Below are 27,918 nucleotides of genomic sequence, written 5' to 3'. Positions count from 1 at the left end.
ACTATACTGGATTTCTCCCAATTTATTAGAAACCCCAGACTCTCTAACAACTCTATTGTTGTCTGAACTTGCTCTACTAGCGTTTCTCTCTCTTGGCACATCAGACCTATGTCATCTAGATAGATTATGAGTCTTATCCCTTGACCTCTGAGGTGTGATACAACTGGTTTCATCATCTTGGTGAAACACCATGGTGCTGATGCCAAGCCGAACGGCAGGCATCGAAATTCCCATGTTGTTTCCTCCCAGATGAATCTCAGAAATTTGCAGTGACCTTCTGCTATGGGAATAGTAAGATATGCATCTTTTAAATCTCTCCTGGCTAGCCAGTCTCCCTGAATTAAGGTATCTCTTAACAAGTGTATCCCTTCCATCTTGAAGTGTCTGTACACCACGTATTCGTTTAGGCCTTTCAGGTTGATAATTGGTCTTGTCTTGTGTTTCCCTTTTACTAGGAACATATTGCTTATGTAACCTTTTGATTGAACTGTTACGGGTCTTATCGCTCTTTTGCTTTCTAGCCCTCCCAATTCTCCTTCCAGTAAGACCTTGTCTTCTCTGTTCATTTCTAGCCTCTTTGGTGGGTTTCCCTGATGTGGTGTCTCTAGAAATTCTATATAAAAACCTTGAGCGGTCTGTATTACCCAGGAATCTCCCGATATATCCAACCAATTTTGTAAAAACTGAGCTGTCCTCCCCCCTACTTCTGGGGTATTTAGGTGTGGGTATACTGTTCTCACCTGGGTTGTTTTGCTGACGTTCCCCTTTTTGCCAGTTTCTGCCTCTTCCTCTACTCCTTGATGGAAAGAAAGGCATTTGTCTACGATCCTCCTGCTCTCGCCACTGTGCTCTGTCCTGATAGGATCGATTATAGTGGAACCGGCCAGCTGAGCGACCCCTGCCTCTGCTGGACCGTCCAAAAATCTGCCTCCCGAACACTCTTTTAAGAGAGGCATGTGCCTTGTCCAAGGCTGCATAGGAATTCACAAATTTGGTTAGCTCCTTGATAAAGGAGTCCCGAAATAACTTCCCTTTCGCGAATGATGCTGATTCGGAGGAGGCCAACTCACTCAGCTTTGGATCGATCTTCACTAACAAAGATCTCCTTCTTTCAGTGGTGATGGCATGGTTGGCGTTTCCCAACATGCATATCGCCCTCTGGGCCCACCCAATTAGAATTGACGGGTCTATCGGCTCTCCTTTCACTTTAGCCTCTTCTCCTATCTGGAGGATTTTTGTGAGGGGCCATGTCATGTCTAGCATCTTATCTTGGCATGACCGCCAGGATCTATCCAGACCCTTCCTCACATCTTTTGTGTATTTGCTCATGAAGGTAATCATCTTCTCATCTATGTTGGGTGTATCCGCTGCACCCTATGGGAGGTGAGGTCTGGGGCATTCTGCCCTCATCTTGCTCCTAGCCTCTTTGGCTAGTGGTGCTCTCAGGCGTTTCTTTAGATAGGCCGCTATTCTTTTTTGGCGGCTCCTATTCAGATGATCTGGGATGATTTAGTGCCTCCGGATCAAAGTCATCGTCCTCTGCACCATCCTCCGCTGTCTCCTCTTTTCTTTTTCTTCGGCGCTTTGTGGCCTTCTTCCTCTGAGGAGGATATAGATAGTACTTCTTCCTCCTCTGAGTATTCCTCCTCCCAGGCGTCCTCACCTTCATCTGAGGTATCTGAGGATCCTTCCTGTCCCCTGATAGGCCCTGCTTTTCCATTCCTCCTCCTTTTACCACCCTTCTTCTTTGGTGGTGTGCCCGGGTGGGGGGGGGGCTTCCTCTGCCCTGCGGGCTGCTTTTCTGCCCACTTTTGAGAGAATTTGAGCCAGTCCTCCATCAGAGCTATCTGCTGTGGTCTGTGTCCCAGCGGAGCCCCCAGGGCTTTTTGGAGGACCTGAGTCATCTCCGTATGGCTCCTCTTTTGGCTAATACTAGCCTTCCCCTCATCACTGGAGGAGCTCATGATTACACAGACACTGGGGAATTCAAAATATATGTATATATACCAGGGTTTAAGATCTTCTTGTATTCTCTCTGTAGAGATAATAAATATATATATATGAATATATTTCTTTGTATTGATTACCTGGTTCGTAATTATATATAAATATATATATGCCAATTGCCAGGTTTTACTTGGGACTGTGCCTGTATTATGGTGCGGTACCTTAGAATGGACTGCAGGGGTGCTGTCCTGTTCCTGACAGAACGCTGTGCTCCGATCGAACGTTGCGTTCTGAAGCGGAACAAAATTTATATAATAATAGATCTTTCAATCTGATAAGAAAGCTGCTGCTTAAATGCGCGTATCACTCACTCCGTACGTTTCCACAATGAAGTTCAAAATGGAGAGAGAGAGCGCCGGAACTACGCAGTCCCGTCGCGCTCTCTCTTCCGTGGTCGTAGTGCCCTCTGTGTCGGGTCTGAGGAGTTGCGGCCGCCGGTGCACCAGCCCCGTCGCGGCCCCAACTCCCAAGAACTGAAAGAAAACTAATGCGGATATGCTCCGCCTTGTATAAATCGCGCACGCGTGTATGCGTGCTGTGAATAATACAAATATAAACACTCTCTACACAAACACTCACACAATGGTACGAAAAGAATAAAATGCACTTAACTCGCTGCCGAGCAGCAAAGAAAGAGGAGGAATTGAAAGAGGACAGGAGGCTTTAAGCATTAAGGACTTGTTTGATTGGTTTAGAGACATCACATGGTCAATTTGAGGACCAACAGAAATGGACTACAAAGACTCAGAAAAAACATGGTTATTGTAGTTTTTTATTAGTTTTGTGTCTCATGTTCATTGGTATTTGTTTCTTTGCTGCTGATCAGTAAAGTTGTAGAGAAAGCATAATCTGAGCCTCCGGTCTTGACATAGAATCCCAAGTTACGTACGGTGGACCACAGCTCTATGGCATGACTATCATGCTTATCGCGGAATCCTCGGTTGAGATTGTTGATGATGAGTATTATGTTAGATATGCCCATCACAAAGAGAATGCAGTGAAATAGACTGGTAATGAAATCCTCATGCATGCAAGATTGGGATCTGTGAACAACAACATGACCAACGGCTGCCTATCACAGCATCTTTCTATTGCTATCTCATATGGGCATCATAGATGGTGGGATGGAAGGGGACTATATGGAAAGCTGATAACACACAACAGTGGGTTATACAAATGATAAACTACTCCCTCAGCTCCAGTCCAGGCCCAAGGTCGCTCCTCATTGCTTTAGACACAGACTATAGAGGCTCCAAGTATGGACTTACAGGAGCGTGAAGGCTGTGAAAAATGCCTCTCGCTTAATTAGATCAACCCATGGGGTAGGTTCTTGCTTAGGATCTCCTGGTCATGAGGAACTCATGTAACACCAGACACATCTCGCAAATGGACACAATTGGAAATCCCATCTGAGGTAGATTGCATTTGTTTCCAAGGCTTCCCTAAATGTATTCTATTTGAGGGGGTGCAGCACTCGCAATACACAATATATTATTTCCAGTGAACCCACAGCCCATGAGAAGCTATGCAAAATAACATGCCATCACAGCTAGAGCTGGTTCTGTTCCACTAATCCATTAATCCAAACCAAAATCTTAGGATGGGCATGGTTAGTTATTCTAAAACAAAATATCAACTGATAATATTTGGACAATGCAATCTGGCACCTTTTGCAACAGAGAGCCCGAATTACAGATTGTAGGTGCAGAACACAGGCCAAAATGAGGAATTGTCAACTACTTAGATTGACATATTGATGAAAAGAATCGACTCAAATTGTTCGACAAATGTCATAGTTTCCATGGTACCATTTCAATAAAGAAAAACATTTATTTGTAAACTCTTTCATGAAAAAGCAAAGCAATCATTTTAGTGCAATATTGTATGCAGGTTGGAGTGGATGTGGGTGATTCATCTGCAATGACGTGTTATGGCGTTCTATTGCAGTCACATTCACCCCCACCCCGCACTCATTCTGCCCAGGCCCTGTTAACATGCAGCAAATAAAGAAATGACGAACACTTGAATCAGCCTTTCAGGGATGCAATGCAGCGTGGGCAGATACATGTCAGTATTCAGAAACATTTTTCCACGTGAGTGTGTCAACACACAAAGGGGAAACATTTATGGGCCAGTATTACGGAGCATGCACGCTGGTGCGAATTCAATTAGCACCAGGGCAAACATTGGCATGCTCCAAAAACATTCTATCAATGCATTTTTCAGGGCAATGGGCAGGTTTGGTGGTGTGGGCATAAAAATGGCGGTAATTCTGTTACCACAACTTTTTTGGGCTGTAACAGAATTACAGCCGGTTTTCCCGTGCTGCCAAATTTTAGTTTTTGGAGGATCCTCTGATGCACAAGTACCACGTGGTAAATCTGCAGATTTTAGAGTAAAAGTGGTGAATTCACCTCCAGCTTGTTGCTGGTGGTAAATCCTCCCCTTCACCACCAAAAATTAGTGGATTCAACGTGCAGTAATTCCACCAGCAGTAAATTAGCCAAAAATCCCCACATGTCCTATTGGCTCCGAAAATCAGGAACTACACCGCCCTACCACCACGTGACCAAGTGGCCGTAACAGTAATTGTGATTGGCACTAATTTGTTGGATTTACTGCAGAATTACCACCAAGCTCGTAACGAGGCCCAATGTTTTCTTTAGTCCTAATCTTTTGCCTTTCTTCAAACATGTGCTAGGATAATATTTGCCTTAGAACTACATGCACTTGCACCAGTGCAAAGTTTCTGTGATACAGCCCGTGCAGTTTGCACAAAAGCCATGGCGTTTTAGTTGTAACTCGCAGTGACTGCAGCAGGGAAAAGCGCAGTGCAGTCATGGGTATTTTGAGACCCTGACGTGCATTCCATAATGGAAAGGCTCGTGCACATGCAGCCTCTCCATTGCAGTTCTTAATATTTAGACCTCTGAAATTGGGGTGAGAACGTTAAATAGGCATTCGAGTGACAGCGCTTTAAGGACCGTCAAAGGAAAAAGCCTCAATTCCAGTGGCAAAGGAAGATGAGCGGACAACAAAGAGCTACATCAATAACGTGGGCACAGGTTGTTTACTGCGACAATGAAAAGACAATTCGGAGAAAATCAGTAATCCTAGTTGGTCTCTGCCATGGTTGCTTCGGAGCTCGAAGAGGCAATCAGGAATCAGCCATCCATGGCAATTGGCAAACACGTGTTATCGTGTTGCAAACAACCTAAAGAAAAGGATCTCAGGGTAGCATTATGAGAATCAATGTGTGGCCCAATGGAAGAAGCTTTGCGTTGCATTTCTCATTGGGAGAAAAAAAAAACTGTAGTTAGGTTTAGATTCAAATAAGCAAACATGAAGGAATTGCATTATCCTACAAAGCAAAATGTCAGAAAGGGGTATTTTATTGGTACAAAGCAAAATGTCACCGAAGGGCCTTTCATTTGCACAAAGCAACATGTCATACAATTGCCTTTTATTGGTACAGAGCAGAATATCAGAAAAGGGCCTTCTATTGGTACAAAGCAAAATGTCAGAAAGGGGCATTTTATTGGTACAAAGCAAATTGTAAGAAAAGGGCCTATCACTGGAATGTGAAACCCATACCAATGTTGAGTAACAAAAGCGCATCATTGCATCTGCTATCCCTGGGCCACAGTTTTTTCTGAAAGTGTGTCTTGTCACAATGCCCCAAGCTGTGTAATATGGCAATATCATACATGTACTACTCCTATCCAGTGCTACTAGCCACCTGCCAGTCCACTTTATTTCTGGGCGCCCACCTGCACATTCGAGCTTGCACACTGCTAAACCCCAAGTTTAGGGCTCAGAAAGAAGAACCCCTCCCTTATCAGTCTATGCCTGACGTTGGGTAGAGATGACAGAGCAATCACTTGTATGCTCCCAAAAGGGTAACAGGGTGAAAAGGGAACAGTCGAACATGCAGGAGCAGACTACAATGGATAGTCCACACAATGCTTTATATAGATATAATCTTTAGATAGATCTCTGCAAAAAAGAAAATGCAGTGTATTTATTACAATTTGGCAGCTTTTTAGACACCACATGCAGTTTCTAGATAGGATTTTTCAGAACTGACGTAAAATCCTAATCTATTTTCTGGGATGAATGCAAAAAAGGGGAAAGGAGTTTTCAAAGTGTGAGCAGAGTGAGCACAAATCAGGCGTGTGCACAGCTTGTGCCCATCGGTTGCTATGGGCCAATGTTGTTATCCAGTGCAAGAAAGACGAGCAGAACGCCTTGTGGTTCGATAGAAAAGGATTTGTCAAAGACGCAGTTAAGCAGAATAGGTGCAGGATATGCAGAGGTGAGCCCTGGCTTGGGAGGTCTCCAGACCCTGCATAACACTGCTGGAGTGAAGCCGCTACATAAGTTCAGTCTTGTTAGTCAAAGTGGTCCAAGCAGTGCTCCCATGCTTTAGAGAGGGCATGTCGCTATCTTTGGAAGTCGTATGTCTTGGACCCTACCTACCTCAAGTCATTCAGAGAAAGGTCGGGGTGACTGGCACAAGGTAATCTGGACAAGGCCCGACAAATGGCATGACATGGAACTAGAAGACCGGGAGGTGAGTCACCCAGCAAGTTTCCACTGAGTCAAGGGAAGGAAATACCAGAGGTGGTTCTCTCTGGTCGTGTGAAGAAGTCTGCATTGCGCATAGCCCAGCAACAGTTTTCATTTGGTTGAAAGTTTGGGGGAGATCCCTCAGCAGAACTTCCTTTGTTTCACTCATGAGACACCTACTCAGCTAGATACACCACAGCAACTGGACATGTTATGGTTCAGAATCTCCTATCTCACAGCACTCTTGGGAGCTGAAGGAATGTTCAGTTTCCAATCACAGTTACCGCCTCATTAAAACATTTGATGGTCAGCCAATCAGGGATGGTCGCCGGATTCAAACCCTTATGGTATTCTTATCAGGCAAACACGGGGGATGTGGATTGAACAGTGAATCCCAGACACCCATTCATTCAGCTGGCTGATCCGGTCATGGTTACTCTGGGCTTCATAACCTTGGGTCTCAGGAAGGCCAGGGTCTTTCATAGCACACACTTGTTAAATGCGTACCTGTTAAATGGAGCCTCGTTGTGGAGTCTGCGGAGCCTCTAAAACAAGGTCATCATTTTAATGAAGATTTACAGGAACCAGTCATTTGTTCCCAAACGCTTACATGACTTCGGGGGCATGGAGCCCGCAGCCTCCTAAAATAAAAAAAGACTTGCCAAGAACCAGTGAAATACATAAGGAGATGAGAAGAGTGTCCTGCTCGAGGAAATAGACGACATGGTGCCGTTGGGACAACAATCACTGGGAGGTGTAACTATTAAGAGCAACACCACGAGTGAATGGGGCAATGTTGGGGAACAGATGATGGGAAAAGCAATATATTAGGTTTCTATGTGGGTCTCAGATTAGGTCTTTGAACCCCATTTAACTCAAAAGAATAACAACCCTTGAAGTCTAATATTCAGCATGAATATCTGCAAAACCCTCTCCAAAAGACGCTAACAGTTGAGGTATAATTGACAATCAAATCACTCTAACACCACCATTAGGACAATACTAACTCAGGATGCATGACCCTGTGACTCCAATGAGAATAAACTACTTATTCACCCACTAAGAACGAAAAGCCCTAAGCTTCACCTCAGTTGGAAGGCCACTCGAATTTTGATTGTTCTCCTGCCTGGTGACACATTTTCCATATTTATTTATTTATTTTTGCATTTATAGCAGCACACCAAACCCAAAGGCATCAGGGAGAAATGATATTCTTGACAGTACAATACCAACGTTACAGATTACAACATGCAGGTGGTTCCTGAAAAGCATAATTTGGCAGAGCTGGGCCTCATGGTATGGGGGGCCACATCAGGTATACAGAGAGACAATCAGGTAAGTGCATAGTCTAGCAAAGCCTCACCTCATGGTACGGGGACTACATCAGGTTTACAAAAACAAAATGAGGTAAGTGCATAGCCTGGCACAGCCACCCTCAAGGTACGGGGGCTACATCAGGTATGTGGGGGGCTACATCAGGAGTGGAGGGGGCTACATGCGGTGTGTGGAGACAACATCGGGTAAGTGCATAATCTGGCAAAGCTTCATGGTACGGGGTGATATATCAGGTATGGAGTCACAAAATCAGGGTAGGTTGTTGTCTCATTTATCTTTATTTTGCATTCCACACCAGCAGTGTAATACAGTATAAAATGGAATCTGTCTACCCTTGCAAAGTTATTAAAACAACTTATTGGGATTTTTATGCAAATTGTTGTTCCAACAGATTCTGTGCATGCTTCCCAATCCGTAATACCTGAATTTTTCCATGCCTCTGTGACGCAGACCAGCCGGGTGTCCTTTGGCAGCTCCGGTGTGGGGTTATCGAGCCGGCTCGGACCAGCACGCGAGTTTTTGCAGTCTTACAGCTTTTATGACTGGTCAACCTAACCCCTCTAGGTGAGGAATGGACAACTTTATTTTCCTACTCCCTGTTTTTTTTTTTCGGATACACATGTGTGATCAAGGCAGAACCTTTCGTTTTTTATAAATTTTAAGAAAAGCTTGTGTTGGAATTTTAGATGTATTCTCAAGCATGCATTGTGACCACTGCAGCCCAATATTTTCAGTTGGAAACTTAGCTTTGTCTTTTGGGTGTTTTCTTTTTTTCTCCCAATAGGGTACCATGAATCTGCCCCAATGAAGGTGGCAACACATATCCACCGAAACGCAAGAAAATATTAGGGGGTTTTTTGTCTCCAGGTTCCTGTCCTGAAGAATTTGGACAACCTGTCACTTTGTTTGCAAACGCATCAAACATTCTGGCAGTGTATAACAACAATATACCAAAAATTGTTTTGTGTTCGATCGGGTCCCTTTATTTATGCTTTTTTGTCCCCCCTACACGCGTAGGCAAACCCAGTGGGGGTTTCCCAATAAGAGTCCTGCAAAAAAAGATTCTTAAAGACAATTATGAAATTTCAGGATTGACTTCAGAACAAATTGTACATTAATATCCAATAATAGATATCAAAGAATCGAGGGACTTTTAACCTCCATTTGATTTGATTTGTTTGGATTTTGTCCATAATTTGAATATATGTAATGGCTATTATGAATCGGTTTCATTTACCCTCTCCTATTCCTCTTCAAATTAGAGGGCTTTTTCCTTTTTCCCCCTCTTCCTCCTCTTTTTGAGCACTGGGTTTTCGTTTTTCGCTTACTCCTCTTTTCACTTACCATCATTACCTTTTTTTATTTATTCAATTTTTGATTACGTATAACCAGATGATTGATGAATTATGCAAGTAATGGTTTTATTTCTTTTTTCAAGATATTTAAGATTTGGTGTATATCTTTTTTGTTCAAAGTTGTTACTGAACGCATTGAAATCTTTTGTGACAGCGTTTTTCAGCATTAAACCAGTACAATTTACAAACTGAAAACATTGTGGCATATGTGGTCATATATATATACTTTTTACTTGTTTCATTAACCATGTATTAATATGGTCTAAACTAGGGGTGTGACTTGATCCTACAGAACCCCAGTTTTTGCAAAGACACTCCGCTGATCTAGCGCACTAGGCTATGTGGAGATTGATTGTGCGGGTCAGATCACAGCCGTATCGCTGAGTGGTTCATAGGAGTGCAGTGAGCAGCAAGCACTGCTCGACGCAGGAGGTAACATCCTCCCATGGAGGAGTTGGAGGCGTCCTGATCGGCCATATTTGCATGTGTTGACCGGGTGATGATTGGCAGAAATGTTGTTGCGGGAATAGATAAATACAGTAAACAATTATGAGTAAGTAGGCATCAAGCAGTGATGGAACCCTTACCTATGGTGTCCGGAATAGATGAAAGCTGTGGGGCATACATAATCGGTAGAGCACTAGGGAGGATGTGACCGGAATCCGAGAGATCGAGGCATAGCAGGTTACAATGGCGGGCCTGCAGCCATGCACACAGGGCCAGACAGAGAGAAAGAGCACAAAGCCTTAAACATGGCCTTAAACGGGGGCCGGCGTCACCTGCCGGCTCCCAAAGGAAGTTGAATAAGAGGACAAGCCAATCAATAAGCTGAGGTTGGAGGAAGGATATTAAATAGACTGAAAGCAAGTGAATTCCTTGTAGTAGAGGGGTTGGCCATGTTTTCAGGGAATTTGATGTTATGAATGCCTTAGCACGTCAGGGCTTACCTGTAGCATGCCGGTCTTGTGGGCAGTTATCATGGTAACTGGTGTAGCGATGTAACATTGTGTCTAACCCTCTCATCTCCCGTCTGCATCCGAGCCAGTGGCTGTGTGGGAGAGTCTAATACACCCCATGTGAGTTGGCCTTATCCTCGTGGCTTTGCTGCATTGCGTTGTGCTGTATATAGACTGGTACACACAGGTATGTTCTATGTTAGTTGTGTTATCCACAGCGCATGATAAATATACTGTCGGAAAGTTCTCCATTGTTTTCCATTCCCCGTTCTGTGTAGTTGAACGCATATATTAATTTATTAACTTTATTTTTCTAATTTTATAAGACACACGACTAGGAAGGCATACAAACGTATCTGACTTCCTACAGTGAGCAATTGTTTTTAGTAGTTAGTAAAGTAGTGAGAGAGGGAAGGGTTAGTCTCTTTCCTATCCTCTAACCTAGACAGGCGGCACATCAGCGCTGACTAGGGAGATTTCATCCAATTCAGGGATAGCTAGTCTCTTTTGTATAAGGATATACAGTAAGTGACAGGCTACTATAGATGTAAAAGCTTAAAATCATTTACTCAAAGATCTTCAAAATGGGCTTTGCCCAGGTGATGATCAGAGGGCATTTACGTGGGTAAACGTGAAGAACGCTTCAACTCTGGGTTATGTTTTTGTAAATAGTACTGGTCTGAAAATGGTTCAAGATAAGGCAATAGTGGCCCGTGAAGAGCGTACCACTTACCATTATGTGTGCTGTTTAAGGATACACACACACCTAAACAGCCTATAACATACGATAAGTGTGGTGATATATTTTTGAATACTGGGGGAAATCGTATTCAATGGCACCCAGCAAACTTAGCTAAGGGTAAACTGTCCTCTGAGCGATTGATCCCAGCTTTTGATGAGAATTTTCAAAGCAATGAGACCTGCTCTAATAAAATGAGCATGGCCATTCTGCTATGATTTGCTCGATCAAAAATGTGGTTGCCAGTAAAAGGGAATACAAACCTCAACATGAATGCTCCAATAAGGTATATCAAAGATGGAATGATTATGACCCGAAGATTAATACTGCCAAAACACAACTCGGGGACACAATCACAGCCTTACTTTCTTCTACCATAAGGACATGAAACAAATAGAAAAATTAAAGCGGCAAAAAAGATCTATCGGCACTGGCTGAGGGAATACAAAAAGAGCTGTGAAAAAGAACGCTGCCATCATTTTGCTTTCCTGGCCACAACTAATAGCATTGTAGCGATATGGCAAGTAATAAAGGCTGGTAATAAAAGTGATATTCCTATGTTCCTGAAGGAAGATAGGTCGAACACATTATGGCTACATTAGGGTCAAGTGATGAGGATCCATCTGTGTTGGTAATACCGAATGTCACATGGATCTGTAAAGTAACCATCCTTGATATTACGCACATAATTGAAAAATTAAACAGATCACGAGCATGCAGCACTGATGGGATAAATAATGACTAATGAAAATGTCTGCTGGTATGTGGGATGAGGCACTTCATTTGATCTTATTTGATATAGGAAGGACTGGAATACTCCCGACCGCTTGGCGGGAGAGCCATATTCTCCCAGTATACAAGAAGGGCCAACTTAGCGACCCTAGAAATGACCAAATGCTCGCAGTGCTGGATATTCCAGCAAAAATCTTTGCTTGAATACTCTTAGCAGAATTGAATAACGAGTCTCACTGGTTACTCGTTATTGTTTGTCTCATTCTGGTCAGAAGGAAAAGCGTCAGTCGGAAGCGGCCATCCAATCCTCTGAGTAACTGGGAGAGAGATTGTTATTGTGGTGCGGCTTGACTGTCTGCCGGCTGTTGAGAGAGGTTCTTTCCTCTAGTCCTCCAGCACTCGAGTCCTCCAGCCCTCAGAGTGTTGTGGGGAAGCTGGGCGCTAGGCGCCCGATCGCCGTGGGAGCGACCTGCATGCTGCCGGGGGACTGGGGAACCTTGTCGGAGAGGCAAGTACATGCTGCGAGAAAGGAGCCGCGGGGGCTACTACTGGCGATCGGTGGTTGGCCCGCGCGTATAAACCACGTATAAACCCCGAGGCGGGTGTCGCGAGCCCGCGCTCCTCCCGGGAGCCGTGTCGAGGAGGCGGGAGCACGGGAGGAAGGCGCGGGGGTTGTGGCTGGGACCGCTGAACTTAAGTAGGTTCAGCGGTCGTTCTATCTGGTGCCTATTGATGCCTATTGGTGTCCCTGCTCCCCCCTTTGGCGCATTACAGCTAGCTGCACCTGTGGTGCAGGGGATACATTAAGACTCTGTGGAGAGGGGCGGCTGATTCTCCCTTCTCCCTTTTACGACAGATAATCACTCTGCTTGGGGTGGTGCTGGAACTGGAAGTGGTGTGGGAAGTACTCCCAGTATCCCCAGTAGAAGAGGCCCATTGGACCCCCCCCTTTTCTTTACGTAACCCCTTCTTTTTATGTTTGCACTTTACCTGGGGGTGTGACAGACAGGTGGCTCCATAAAAAAACAATAATACCACCCTTCCTCTAATTATTTATTCATTTTAACAACTTAAAATGCCTCCGGGGCAAAAGACAGCACAAAAGAAATATAATCTACGTAAGACGCCGAAAGCCCGAGAAGCAGAGGCATTGCGGAGTGAGGAGATGGGCAGTCCCAAAGAAATCTCTATGAAGAAGCTCAAAAAGACCACCCTCCCAGGTCAAGGGAAGATTACTGGTTTCTTCCCTACAAATTCTATACCTGAAACTAATTCTACGATCATAGAGGAACCAACATACATTGGAGGGGGTGGGGGGATTGTTTGAGTACCACTAACTTCGATGATATCGATAATAATTCTCTACTTGATCTATGCCTGAGCATACAACGTGGGATGACCCCCCTGATACCCAAGAGGCAGGATGACAAAGATCTGACGCAGGGAACGAATCCTGCGGCCTCTCCTGTTATTATCTCGGGTCACTCTGAGCAGGGGGGCAGATTATCTGCCTCCCCTAACTTAGTAATGGTATCAATGGAGGACGTCCCGGACAATGAGGATCTGGATCCATCTATCCCGTTTTCTGGAGCAAATGAATTAGCTGACATACAATCTTCTGTATCTTCTATTCAGTTTGCCCTAAAAATTCTGCTCCAAATGACCGGACGCATCTTAGCCAATACCACCGTACCGACTACTCCCCGGACTTATGAAAATCCTGTGGAAGATGAGGCAGAAATCAACTTAGCGGAGGCAATTGACATAGCTGAGGAGATAAACGCTATGCCCATTAAAGAAGCCTCTGTAAACATGGACCAGAGCGAGGTGGTCTTTTACTCTCGCAAACAGCGCAAACTGGCTAAGAAGGCTCAACAAAACAGGAAAAAACTGTCAGTGTGCCCCTCAGTAGAAGAATCTGTGAAAATCGGGGGCCGCTCAAAAAAAGCAAAGAAAAGGGCTGCCCGAGCTAAGAAAAGGAACAGCATTGGAGGTGGCTGCCTGACTAGCTGGCTGATCACAGACCAAGATCAGAACAAGGAACAGTCGAAGGAGCCGCTAATGCCTGCAAGGGAGGATGAGGGTACTGAGGCTAAAGGTACATTGACCTTGGATGACCTAGAAGTCCTGGACGAAGAGTGGGAACAACTTGAAGTCGATGCTCAGTTGACAGAGGAAAGGCTATGTGGGCCCTCTGAGAAATCATCCCAGCCTCTGCTGCCTCAGGCTAAAATCCTCCATCCTCCTATTAAACCAACGGAGGTGGGTTCGGGCACTTCATTCAGTAGGATATGTCGGATCAAGAACCTTTACAATAACGGCGATCGCAGATGGCTGTCTCGGTCGGAATTCCTAACCCGATTATACTCCGTTCCTGAATTGCGAGTGTTGCAATCTGATGACTTCCAGTTTGTGGAGCCATTGAAGGGGCGGAATTCGTGTGTATCTGCCCTGCATTGCAAGTTCCTATCTACCGCACAGCTGATTAGAAAATATCGAGACGAACTATGGGCAGTTGACGTGGAGATAGATGCAGACTTGGATGAACCTGATCCCTGTGTCGATAACGGCGAAACAAGTGGTTCAGCTGATCTAGATGTCTGCCCGATTGTACCTAAGGGAAAGAAAGTGGAAGTGGCGGACATACAACACGTGCTAAAATGGTTGGCCGAATCGCTTCCCAAAGCTTTATCCAATCATTGAACCTGGTCATTACTATCGTGGAATTGCAGTGGCTTTGCGCATCTACTGTCCTCTGCGGGGTCAGTAAACTTTGTCGCCAAACATGAGCTAATATGTTTACAAGAGTCCTGGGCGATGGACCCATTATTACTGGATGGTTTTGTGACTTATCAGTCTTTCGCGAAAAGGGGAGAGAAGGGTAGACCATTCGGTGGGTTGCTTACTGGGGTGGCAAGCTGTTTGCACTCGAAACAGATACCCTGTAGCCAAGACAATAATCTGCTGGCAGTGGAAGTTGAATATGGGCCTAAGGGCAAAGGAAAAAAGGTACTGTTGATAAATCTATATAATCCTCCTTATGCCCGGATAAGTGAACCACTCCAAGCAGCCCTTCATGAGCTGTTGGCATTCTGGTCAGCGACTCAGGGAAACGGAGCGGTAATGCTAGTTGGCGACTTCAATTGCCGAATACCGGGGGAGGGAGGGCTACACCCACAAAACCTTAGGCTAAGAACAAGCGGTTACTTACGCATATCAAAAAAGACACTGAAGGCCCGCAATGGCGTCTCTTGTTTGATGACTGGGATTTGGCGATGGTGAATGGTTACACTGTTAGTGACCATCCAGGGAAACAAACGTGGGCTAATGGGTCTTCTTCCAGTATAATTGACTATATATTTATGTGCCCTAAAATGTTGCTGTGTGTTGTTGACCTAACGGTATCTTTAAATGAATGGAGTGACCACGCTGCACTTCAGTGTGTACTAAATATTTCCCATATTAACCCAGAAAAGAGTAACATGGGTACAATTCGGGTAAACAAAGCGGGCTCTAGCATCAGGTGGACTGCCAAGAATATACACTTGGCATCAGAAGCAGTAAACATTGAGAACTGGCCCCAAATACCCAACTTCAACGATATGTCTATAGAAACTATAGAAACTTGGATCAGTGTTTTTTCTAATACTCATGCCTCAGCCCCCAATCAGAGTATGACTAGACCAGAGGGTGGGATACCCCCGTTTAACAAAAAGATCAGAGACACTAAGAGGGAATTCAGAAGGGAGCTGCGCATGATCAAACAAAGGAGCGAACCTATAGAAAATCTTAGGGTGGCTGTTAGGAAATGCAAAAATAAATATAGAACCAATATCAAAAAGCTACGGCTTACCGAAAGAAATCTGGCATATCAGAAATTGATATACACCATCTGCTTGAAAAACACTCGCAGCATTTGGGCACTTCTGGGTGAAGCTAGGGAAACAGTTAAGGGGCAATTGGTAAACCCCATCGGTGCTAAGGAATGGGAGGATTTCCTGCTGAATCGTAATGCCATCGTGCAGACAGAGGAGAGGTTTCCACCACTTCCTCCAAGATCTAGTATATCATTTGATATGTCATACACAGCGATATTCTGTAAGATAAAAACTCTAAAATCCTCTAGAGCTCCCGGCCCTAATGGCCTGGCCAATATAGTTATCAAAGCCCAACCTGAGTTCTGGGCAGGATTGTTGGCAATTATGTTTGAGAAAATTTTGAGCCAGGGGGTGATACCTAAGTCGTGGCAAACAGCTGTGTTGATCCCGGTATTTAAAAAGGGAAATCGGCTAGACCCGAATAATTATAGACTCCTCTCGATGCTGGACACGACAGGCAAATTGTTTGCCGCTCTGCTGCTCAAGGACCTTCAGACATGGGTAGACGAGGCCCATATACTATCTAAATTTCAATGTGGTTTTAGAAAAGGCTACTCCACCGGGTATAATTTGATGGTAATGAACCTATTAAGAGCAAGAGCCCGTAAAAGAGATGAGCCACCGCTGTATGCACTATACATCGACTTTAAAGCAGCTTTTGATCTGGTACCTAGAGAACGCCTATGGTCTAAACTTGCTGCCCTCGGCTGCCCTGTTGGCGTACTATATTTTCTCAGATTGTTACATCATAATACCTCAGTCAGGTTAAAATTGGACCAGGAGGGACATCTGACTAGTAAGGTATATCAAAACAGGGGGGTCAAACAGGGCTGTGTGACTGCCCCCCTAGTGCATAATCTGTATGTGCATGATATTCCGCTTGCTCTAACTTCTACCCGTAATTGCCCCCCCAAAATCGGGGACTCCGCCTGTACTGTCATGGCATATGCTGATGATTTGGTCATCTTTGACCACACTATTAGTGGCTTACGTAGATCAGCCACTGCATTATGGGAGTACGCCGAATCTAATGGTCTCATTATTAACCTAGGCAAAACTAAGGTATTGAGATTTACCAGCAAAAGACTGTCCCGTGTGAACCTCACGGTGAATAATAACTTGATTCCATACGCCCCACTCTACCGTTATCTAGGTATTGATTTTGAGCCCAATGGGGATTATGTGGCTCTTAAGCTCTCACGTTCAATGCGAGCGGCGCAAGTAACATCTTTAATAGCCAACTTTATCAATAAGAAAGGAGGATTTTCGCTTTGGGGTACGCGCCAATTATACATGCAGGTATTCATCCCTATGATGACTTATGGTCTAGAATCACTTCTAGACCTTGATTTCAGCTGGCTTCAAATCATCGAGGGGAAGTTCTGGCGTCGTATACTTGGCCTGGGCCCGGGAGTTCCGATGGCAATTATTCGATTAGAATAAGGATTACCCTCTATGAAGGCTATCGTCATGAAAAGGAGATTGGGGCACTTCTTGAAAATGCGCAGTACAACATCTAACCCTCTCCTGCTTACTATCTTCCAAGAATTGTGCAAGAAACAAAATCCTCAGTCACCTTTTGTGATGATGATAAAACTTCTTGCTACAATTGGATGGACCTGGCGAGAAGGTCCATATTCTAAGCAAGTTCAAAATGCACTTGATAAGCGGGTAGAAATGTGGGATTGGCTCGAGAATTTCGCTCACCTTAGCGCGTTGAAAAGCTACGCATTTGTACAATACAGGTTGTACTCATTCTTGCAACCCCAAGGGTATCTCAATCTCTGCCCTTCAAAAAAACTGCAACGATTTATCCTTCTATTAAGGATAGACCAACTCCCTATCCTGTTGGTCACGGGCAGAAGATTGCAGTTGCCATTGGAACAACGCACCTGTCGGTTGTGTGAAGGAAGCAATGTATTAGAGTCAGCAAGACATGTTTTGACAGAATGTGGCACTATGATTGATGTAATCCATTGTCATCTGGGGAAGTTCTCCCATAATCTAGCATCAATCGGAACGTCATTATTCTGGCATCATTGCATGAATTCTGAGAGTATGCGAGAAATGGTAGCTCTCTTCAACATCTGGATTAGGATAGAAGAAATATTGAATGTTCAGATTTGAAATTAGCACTCGTATCCTAAAACAGTCACTGCCCCGGCCCTAGGAGGAGGTAAACGGCTGTGCTGTGAGTGCCCTTGGTATGGTAGTTATGAGAAATGAACTAAGTATAGTTTACCACTTTGTATTGCGATCCGTATATTATAGTGAGCATTGTGGATGTTATTGTATAAATATGTAATGTTTTTTTTTTTTTTTCTTTACACTTTTTTTTATTTACATGCTATTTGAGCTCTTAGATTGATTTTATATGTGTAAATAGTTCATTATTTATCATGTTGTTATATTGTTATTATTTTGCTCATGGAAGTTTAGTCTATATATGTGCTTACTTATTAATATGTGTAAAGTTTAATAAATAGACTGTATCACATTAAATAAATAAATAAATAAATAAATAAATGCAAACGATATGCTGAGCAAATACCAAACTTACTTCAGGGAGAAATCTATGACATCACACAATATACACATGTTAGTATCTTCAGTCGAATATGCATGGTCTTGTAAGCAAACCACAGTTTATGGCGCCTGGATAGACTTCAGCACCGCTTTGGATACTGTGGTAAGAAACAACTTTTGACGGAAGTTGATATCAAGGAATATTGCGTTGGGGCTGTTATGGATGTTAATGCTACTCCATTCGGATAAAAATACACTTTTTAATGTGTATTTGGCTGACCTTGAATTGTCATTTCAGTCTATTGTGATATGTCCTGTTAAAGTAAGGTTGCAGAGCATTAGCTGGCTGGCCTATGCAGATGATCTGCTGCTTCTAGATTATGCTGAAGGGTCTCCAAGGCCTGATTAATGGCCTTGGAGACTTTGCAAAAAAACAATGACCTTCAGGTCAACATTGAAAAAAGCAAGGTTATGGTGTTTGCTGGTAAGCAGAAAAGGAAGGCGAACATGAGTTGGTGCCTTGCTGGAGAAAAATTTGAATGTGTTAAATCTTATAAATACCTGGGCCTTTATATAGATGAGGGATCACACTGGGAGAAAACTAAACAGAAATGTCTGAGCATAGTTGGGATCATAGTGCGTTCATTGGAAGGAATGGTGAGTAATCAGTAAAGACCGACATACTATTATATTCAATGAAAATAGTACCTATGCTCACCTATGGCATTGAGATATGGGGCCATAGGTTTTTACCAGAGATTGTCAGATTTGAAGCAACAATGCTACGTAGACTGTTCTGCATGCTGCAATCCTTATCTGTGGAGTATTTCTATTTAGAATATGATTTGACTGGTATCACTTCGATCCTGGTAATTAGGTCCTTCATGTGTTCTGTGAATTTATTGACCCTGAATACTAGCAGTGTTATGGTGGATTATGTAAGATGAAATTAAATGAAAATCATGTCATTGTGACAAGCCTGTGAATAAGTCCTGAAGCAAAAAAAAGAAGCAACCTGAAGATGAATTGTGTAGAATCTATGCTGGATTGCACCTTTCTGAGAGTGCTTCTGACAGCAAATCTCTGGCAGGGTTTGCACATTTCTGGCATCTTCACATTGGCCACATAGAAATGACCTGTATGGTGCTCTCTTTCTTTCATCCAGCTGGATAAGATAAATTGCCAACTAAAACAAAACTTTAATTCTATCAATCCTTGCTGCTGTGCCTGCATGGGTCTTGCTTGAAGACGCAGGGGCATTGCAACTGTTGGAGGTGGCGACCAGCATTGCTTGTGGCCAGTGGTTATTCAAAGAATTGAATTGACTGAGCTGAAATTGGTCACCTGAGACTTGTCTAAAGGCTTGCTTACATTGATAACTGTGCTGCCCCCGCTGATGAAGACTGCGCAACTGAACGAGTTATACCCAGTAACTGCCTGTGTCTGTGGGTGGCAGTTACAAGCATAACCAGGGAAGTATCATAGAGTGCTCTGTACTCAACTTAGCTTCCATTCCTGCCAGGACATATTTGGGTAACAGAGGATCACCCATGTTGGCTCCACAGAGTACTCAAACAAGTTTGTTAGCGTATGATTGTCTTGTATCATCTCTGTATCACCTCACTCTTTTCCTGTGACACATAGTTAGAAAATATATATTTATATTATCTCTGTGTGGAACTAGTATTGTGTTATGCTCTACTTGTGTTAGTCTGGCTCCACTTCTTTGGGTTGACCTGGAATGCTCAACCACCTTTACCATTAGACGAGCAGTGGCAGAATGGAGGAGGTTCGTTTTCTGTAGATTCGTTTTTTATTTGTAACACAGGTTTTTATTCGTAACACAGGGCTAGGAAAAATCAGCCTAACCAGAACCATCACATTTTTCTATATCTCAGCTAAATTGGATGATTGCAAGTCCCGATATAAGAGAATAATTAAAACCAAACAAAAGTATCCTCAGGCACCAAAGAAGGCACTAGCAGGATATACTATGTTGGCATATGACCACAACTCATAGCAGCTTATCATACCTGATAGTAAAGTTTAAGACCCTAATGCTTGATTGTATCATCTGAAATGGTCCTCTCATCAACACTTCTCAGCACAATTTTGGTCCCAGTGCATCGTCAATCCATGACCTCTAGAGCTGTGCGAGACACTGTTTACCGCTTTTCTACTAGGGATTTCCTTGTCATTGATCAGGGTTGAAGTTCTAGCATCTGTATATGCCGCCCACAACACACACAGGCACACTGTTTTCAGATGCATACGCATTCAGGTGCTTGTCATTGCTACAACCTTGATGAACCATAGGTTTGTACTCTCTCCTAGGAACCACACCCTATGAATGTATTTTATGTTTATTTATGCCATTGTTTTTTTGAGGGGTAAATTTACCTGTTCAGCTCAATTAGATATTTTAATTTAATAATCAATGATATGGTTTACAAAAAATCTTACATCAATCACTTCAACTATAAAACAATTATGCAATGCCTAATCTTTTACAAAAACCAACAATCTCTAAAATGTAATGTCTAAGATGTGTCTAACATTCATCAGATGACCCAAAAACATTTCAGTTTTATGCATCTCGAAATCATGAGAAAAGGAATTGCAATATAAAATATGCAGATGCTTCATATCTCAACTGCCTATAACCAGCTGTTTCAAGAATTGAATGACAGAGGTAACCTGACAAAACCAACAATTGCACAAATAGCAGGGGATCTTCAAACATGCACTGACAATTTCATACATTGGAAGCAAATTAAATCTAAAATAGATAAATATTCTAGCAGCGTGTTTGTTAGGACATTTATACATGTGTTTGTCTTTACTGAACGATACTTGGGGGAAAAAACAAGTTAAATTCCATAAATAACTTCAAATTGCTAATGTGTGTAAAGTTGTTTGCCCAGTCACAGAACAATACTTTTACGTCCAATTGCCCTTCATTTAAATCATTTTAATGAAGACCAAGTACCTTAATAAAATTATAACAAGATCTCATGAAGGTATTAAACCTACTATATGTGACCAGTGGCGGCTGCTATTGCTTATTATGAGAAAGAAGCTAAAAGAGATTCAATCAGAGCTTCTCTGTCATGCTGCATTTCCCCCTGCCCCCGCGCTGTTGGCAAGGAAACAAATATACTATAGGACGGCCCGGCTTTCACAGCAGGGCGCGTCCCAATTTAGTATAAATTGTTTCTATAGTAGAGTGCGTGGAGCTCATAGCTCCACGCACTCTACTTAGCCCTCAGAATTAGAAGCCTGGCGGGGCGCTTCAGGGGTGGCCCCACCAGTAGAAAATGTACGCAAACAGCGCACCTTGGTTTCCCAATCCCTCCCCTGCCATGGATACAGTAATGCCATTGGCTGGCAAACAGCTAATGACATTACTGTATCTATGACTGGCGGCGCAGGGTGCATGCATGCGCCTGCGCCGCCTTCACACGTCTGGGTCTGTTTCTCTCCGATGACGCGACGTCGGACACGAGTGCTGCTGCTCTGCACCAGGCCAGCCGCCACGCCAGCCTACTAGAGCACAGCGGCATCGCGGATCTGGTAAGTTCCCCCCCCATCTCCCCATGTTTGTTTGTTCTGTTTGGGCCCAGGGAGTCGGGGAGTATATTTTACTTACGATGTCCCCTCCCCGGGCCCAAACTACTGTGACCGTCCACCACGGGCAGGCCAGGCCCAGACAACACTGAACAACTTGTAGGCCATGGCCTACACATCGTTCAGTGTTGGCTGCCAGTGCCGAGCTAACTGCCCGTCAAGTCAAGCTTTGGTGGTAGCGGGCCACCCGCTACCACCAAGGCAGGGGCAGGCAGCCCTGGGGCCTTTTAACCCCGGTACGTGCCAGCACTGCCGTGGGCCGTAGGCCAACTTGCCTTGGGCCACGCGGCCGGACCGGGCAAGGCCCAGGGCAGGCGTGAGCTGCTGCTGCGGCCTGCATCGCATCTGCTAATTGTCCGCCGTTTTATATTTTCGGCATTTTTTGCCCAAAAATGCCGAAAATATAAAACGGCGCACAATAAGCAGATGCATTACATCTGTGCAGACTGCAGAGCCTGCTGCCTGACGCAGGTTCAAATGAATCCCGGCAGGACCAAACTCGGCCTTTCATCCTTTCGAGATCGATGAATGATGCCACTCAGTGAGTCTCCAGTGGGCAATCTACAAGTTGGCAATGGGTCAAAGAGGCAAGTGATCACTGTCTGGCGGTTAGGTGCATATGCAGAGGATGTTCTGGCCGCTTCAAGCTTCAGCGTGAATGTTGTGATAGAAAATCTAATCAAAGCCAAAACAATGTTGTTCGAAAATGACTGGATGCAGATCATTGCCACTGCCAGTATGAGATCTCATGCACTGTATAAGAACCACTGGGAGGTCTGCCGACGTATTATGGTATGATAGGTTATGATATGACATTACGCGCTTAATACCCAGAGATTTCTAAGTGTGTTCCCAGGGGATCGAACCTGATTGCTCCGTGGCGTATTGCTTCCAAGGCGAGCATGTTGGGGATTTAACAAAATATTCCAGTCCATATTGGTGGATGCAATTTCTCAGTTTCAGAATGAATGTTATACAAACTGTGCAAATTGCAAATATCCGTTCTGGCAAGACACTGCCTAGTGTATGCTCTCTGTGCCAGGTGAGGGACAGTGTGCAGACTAGAAAGCGCATTGTAATGGAATGCACTGCACTTAATGGTGCGAGGGTGACACTGTTCAGCAGATGTGTCCTTGATGTGACATGGAGCTCAAGTAAAGACTTCTGGTATAGGGTCATAAGCAGCCACAAAACTTCCCTGTTGATTCCTTTGATAAAAATGTTAGGCGCGAATTGATAATCATTAAAGAAAACTGAATGTTCGTGGGAAAGCAGAGGAAAGGGAAATTAAAGAGTAATATGTTTTTATTATGGAAATGTTGAATTACATTTTTAGTATTTTGTTGCTTATTTTCTCCTTTTTTCTTTTTACAACGTGATGAAGCAGTATTTATAAGTGGCTAAAAAATTAGCACCACACACTGGGCAATAATAAGCAGCGCTCAGATATCTCATATCTGAGGGTTCGTAGCGCAATATAAAAGCTACATTATTACATTATTATTATTACCACTGTCTTTAGGCATGGTCTGGTACTAAAGTAAAGATCTACCTACAAGTGAAAAAAACGAACGTAAGTGTTTCTGATCCGTTTATAAGTAATAAAGAAGCAGACATTGCACATTTTGTAGGCCAATTTTCCAAAATTTTCGCTGGGGGGAGAACCCACCCGCAGCCCTACTTGGGGGGGGGTGGGCTCACGCGGTGCACGCGCTCACTACTAAATTCGCCCTGGAAAATTTACACCCCACCAGGTTTCAAACTCACCAGCCGCCACTGCATGTGACGATTGATTGCTCAGGAACCTGTGCTCTTTGGGCTCTGAGATTTAGTAGATTTAGTAGATTTGTCTATAATATTGAAAGTCTGAAATCCCTCACATTCTGGGAAGGACTTTCTTCTGGTAATGAAGTGTTTCTTACAACAGAAGTGGTATTTATCTTCAGGGGCTTAAAACTGACGATTAAGAGTGGAAGCTAAGGAACCAATTTGTGAATGGGAACATTAGGGTCAGAGGTCTTGACTTAAGATGGGGGTAAAAGGAAATGTTTAAAATATGTTTACTTCGTTTTTTAAATGATATGTTGTTTTATTGTGAATTTTGTATCACTTTTATTAGGAAATAACTGAATTTTGTTTCTTTGTGGTATGATGATATTTCATGTTTTATGAGGCTTTCTCTTTTTTCTTTTTATTTTGTTTGATGTGTAAAAAGAAAAATCATCTTGGTTAATGCACAATAAATGAAAAATAAAAAAATTAAACCTACTCTTAGATTTGTCCTCACTGTCAAGTTTAAAACCGCAAACAGTGGATCTTGGCATTTGTATTTAAAAAAAGATCTAGGGCCTCATTACGAGAATCGCGGTAAAAACCAAACCTTACCGGCCTGGAGGTAATACCACATCCGGGTAGCATTGACACCACTAACAGCGACCGATTACGAGAATGTATGCATGCGCGTAGCGGCATGACAGTGTACCGGCATGCCGTAAATGACCCCAAAACCCCTGTCGGCGGCATCATGGAAAGCGCTGACACCTCCTCTGCCTTTGTCCACCCCTAAATAACGGCACCGGCAATAATGGGTCTGGAAATAACAGGCCCGGCAATACTGGAACTGGAACTCACGTCATTGCGCCGGAAAGGGAAATGGCACAGCGGCCATCTTATAAAACACAATCCATTGCAATCCTCGAAATACAGGACCTGGGGCCTCAGACCACCAGCTACATCTGCACCCACACCTCCAACACAATGCCAAAGGCCATAAAAAAAGGTGCACCCCGCGAGAGATTCTAAAAGGATGAATTAAACATACTGGCTGACACACTGGCAGAGAATGCAATGCAGACGTGGTCTTTGCCTCAGACCTTAAGAGAAGTGCACAGCTGTAAAAGAAAGAGGTATAGGAGCTAGTGGTCCAGAAGGTCAGTGTGGTTTGCACCACCCCCTGCCCCATAAAGGACGCAAAAGAATGCTGGGATGACCTGCGCCACCGTGTGCGCAATATGTTATCAGCTAATCGGAGTCAGGGTCTGGCTACTGGCGGTGGGTGCAGCTCACCCATTAAACTCACCCGATGTGAAGAAACCTGTGCCAGCACCATTGGAATGGAGTCCGTAGAGGGAGTGGGAGATATGGAACGTGGAGCGCCATCATTGCCAGATGGAGGTGAGTGTCCAAACAAAACACTGTAATGCAAAGTATGATGATGGTCCACCATTGTGACTGTGACATGAGCCAGTGCATGGGCCATCACACACATATGGACACATCCCTGCCTAGATGCTGTCCCCAGCACCGTCACATTCACATGCATGCAGCATGCCAATGCTATACCTGATAGGTAATGACAGTGGGAGTCACTGGGCTTCCACTATCTTGCTTTGCCCGAATCGTTATAACACAAAAAAGACAGTAGTTATATTATTAATACATGTTTAATTCCTGGGTCTAAGTCCCTAATGATAAATATCTTACCCTGTGTGTGAATAGCTCATACCCCCATGGTATTGCACACCCGTATCTAGAATGGCGGTGGTGTGCCGACTACAAGGGTATGGGAATCCTTGCCCTCAACTCTCTCATTACTTTCCTAACTCTAAAATATATATATATATATAAAGGTGCAGATTGCGTGGCAGTCGGTGTCTTAGTTTATTACTACCGCCTCCAGTTTATGTGTCTTATAAGTAAAAATGCATTCATATGACCAGAGGGGTCAAGTCAACCACAACCATGAAACAACTAAAACACAATTGTGCTGTTGATCAATAAAGTGACTAAATCTTGTGTTGGTAGATTTAAAATAGTATGATAAAATTCTACGAGCCTACTACTCAAAGTATTGTGGGGTCTCGGAGTTGCGGTCATCAACCTAACAACTCTTAATAAAAAGTCAATCGGTTTCGGCAGTCGTTATCACTAGCCGCCTTCTTCAGGACGGAGAATATAGCATTCTCATTGACAAAATGATTTCTTCACATGTCTCCATGTGTCGGACCGTTTTGAGAGGTGCTTTGGGTTACCCACGGGCATTTTGGCATGTGTCCCGATCCCTATTGGGTTAAAAAAGGACAAAAAGGGGGATTTTGTCATTGCGGGATGTAGCGGATCACAAAACAGGTATAAGGAACATCCATTCAAATTAGGAAGAGTTACCTGTGATAGTGCTTTTAGGTTCTCTGGTCGTTGCAGATACCCCTACGTTCATGGTCACTTCCTACAACCTAAAGGATAGATAACTTAACATGTCTTAGGCTGTATCAAATGTTGTGCAAGTTAGTTGTCAGTTCTCAAATATGTTGGTCCACTTCGTGTTGTATTAAAATACCTGTGAAATGGGATCAATTCAAATTCTGTGGCCAATAGGTCTGGAAACTGGATGCATGATTCATCCAGTCTTCTTCTTGACTTGTGATTGATTACCTCTGCAGAGTAAAAGCCAAAATAGGAACATTTAGTCCTGAGTATGCACACGTTAAATTGCAAAAGCGCATAAGTGTCTATTTCAAACACAACATTTCATACATGTTGACTGGCACATCAATGACGACATGTCAAATACAAATGTATTTCTACTTTACTGTTGTGTCCACAGATATGGTTGGTTGAACTGACGCTTGACTGTTACATCAGACCGAATCGTGCTCATTAGTGACCAGCAAGTGAGAACCCTACATATTTGACATTTAACTGTTGTTGGGCGTCACCTAGCGCAACTTAGTTGTTGTCCAGAGGTACGTATTGTGGCTCATCCACATGCGTTACACTCTGGAGGTCACTTGCTGCCTAAATGCATAATGCCCGGTATGTTTAGTTCCAAGAAAATTCATTGCAACGCCTGAGGGGCCGCGAGCAGAAAGGGGAAGGTCAGAGCATTCGTGCTGTAATCAGCGGTTACGCTTACTGTGCATATCATAACTGCTGCTTGCTTACCTGCTGCACGCCAAGTCTTTTAAGTCTCACGGACGGTCTGCTTGTTGACAGACTACTTCGCACATACTGCAATATCGTCCACCATCTTCATTCTCGTTTATGTGAGGAGTGGCCGTTTACGGTCACGTGTCAAAACAAGACTACAAAACACCTGCAGTGGTGCTGGGAATTGTAGTTGCCTAAAAAATAAAAATAAATGCTATACCTGAGACACACCCCAAAAACAAGGAAACGGCATGTGTCACACTGCATGCAGTCCACAACACAAAGGCATGTCACACAGCATACACCACCTCACACATGTGTGAACCAGACATATGCCTGAATAACCCCACCATATAGCAAGCAACCTGTATGCCACAAATGTAAGACAGCAAGTCGGCAAATGTGTACAACTGCACGAATACCATTGTATGCATGATGCATGTACAACCATCACTGATGCCGTCCCTCTTTCGGTCCCCCACAGGCTCTGATACTGACAGCGACACACAGGACTCTGCTGCACAGGCCACCACTCCATCGAAGAGGGCCAGGGAAGACAGCAACAGGCCTTCCATGTCCAAGGGCACAGGCAAGCCACATCAGCCACCGAGGGCAAAGGCAACACAGGATGGGAAGGCACAGGGGCGTTAAAGGACAGCCGCTATACCAACAGTGCTGACACCCGTGGAATCCACTACAGTTGAGCCAGTGGCAGATGGGACCCTGTCTGCTGCCAACAGCTTGGTAGGGGAGGCAGCTGCCACAGCGCCACAGAGTGGTGATGAAGAACAATCCCAAGGTGAGGTATGTGTCCCTGAGGAGGACAACCGCTCAATGGAAGTTGGTGGCACACCCAGCCCTGGCCAAACACCCAAGTACACCCCAATAAGCACACCCAATGGCACCACGCATGTCCAGTCTGGAGGAGAGGCAGAACCAGATGCCTGGAGCCCCACGGAGGACCCATCCGAATTGGGCCCCTTGCCAGACGTACCATCCACCTCCACAGGGGTCCGGGACTGGGAGTTGAGAATGGCACAAATGGAGGGGCAGCAGCAGGAGCTGACCGCGCTTGTAAAACAATACGTCTCAGATGGTGACCTGACAAGGAAGGAGGCCCGAGAGAACACTGCGGCCATGAAAGGCGCCATTGAGTCTAGCACCTTACGCATCTGTGAGGAGCTGTCGGCAGTGAGGCAGGTCCTTGCAAGGATAGCCGATGCCTTGGAGGCTCAGTGTCCTGCCCCGACAGTGGAGAATGCGGCCAC

The sequence above is a fragment of the Ambystoma mexicanum genome, chromosome 8, assembly GCF_040938575.1.
Source record: "Ambystoma mexicanum isolate Mex_15411 chromosome 8, UKY_AmexF1_1, whole genome shotgun sequence".
Taxonomy (NCBI): domain Eukaryota; kingdom Metazoa; phylum Chordata; class Amphibia; order Caudata; family Ambystomatidae; genus Ambystoma; species Ambystoma mexicanum.
Note: the sequence above shows the minus strand (reverse complement) of the source record.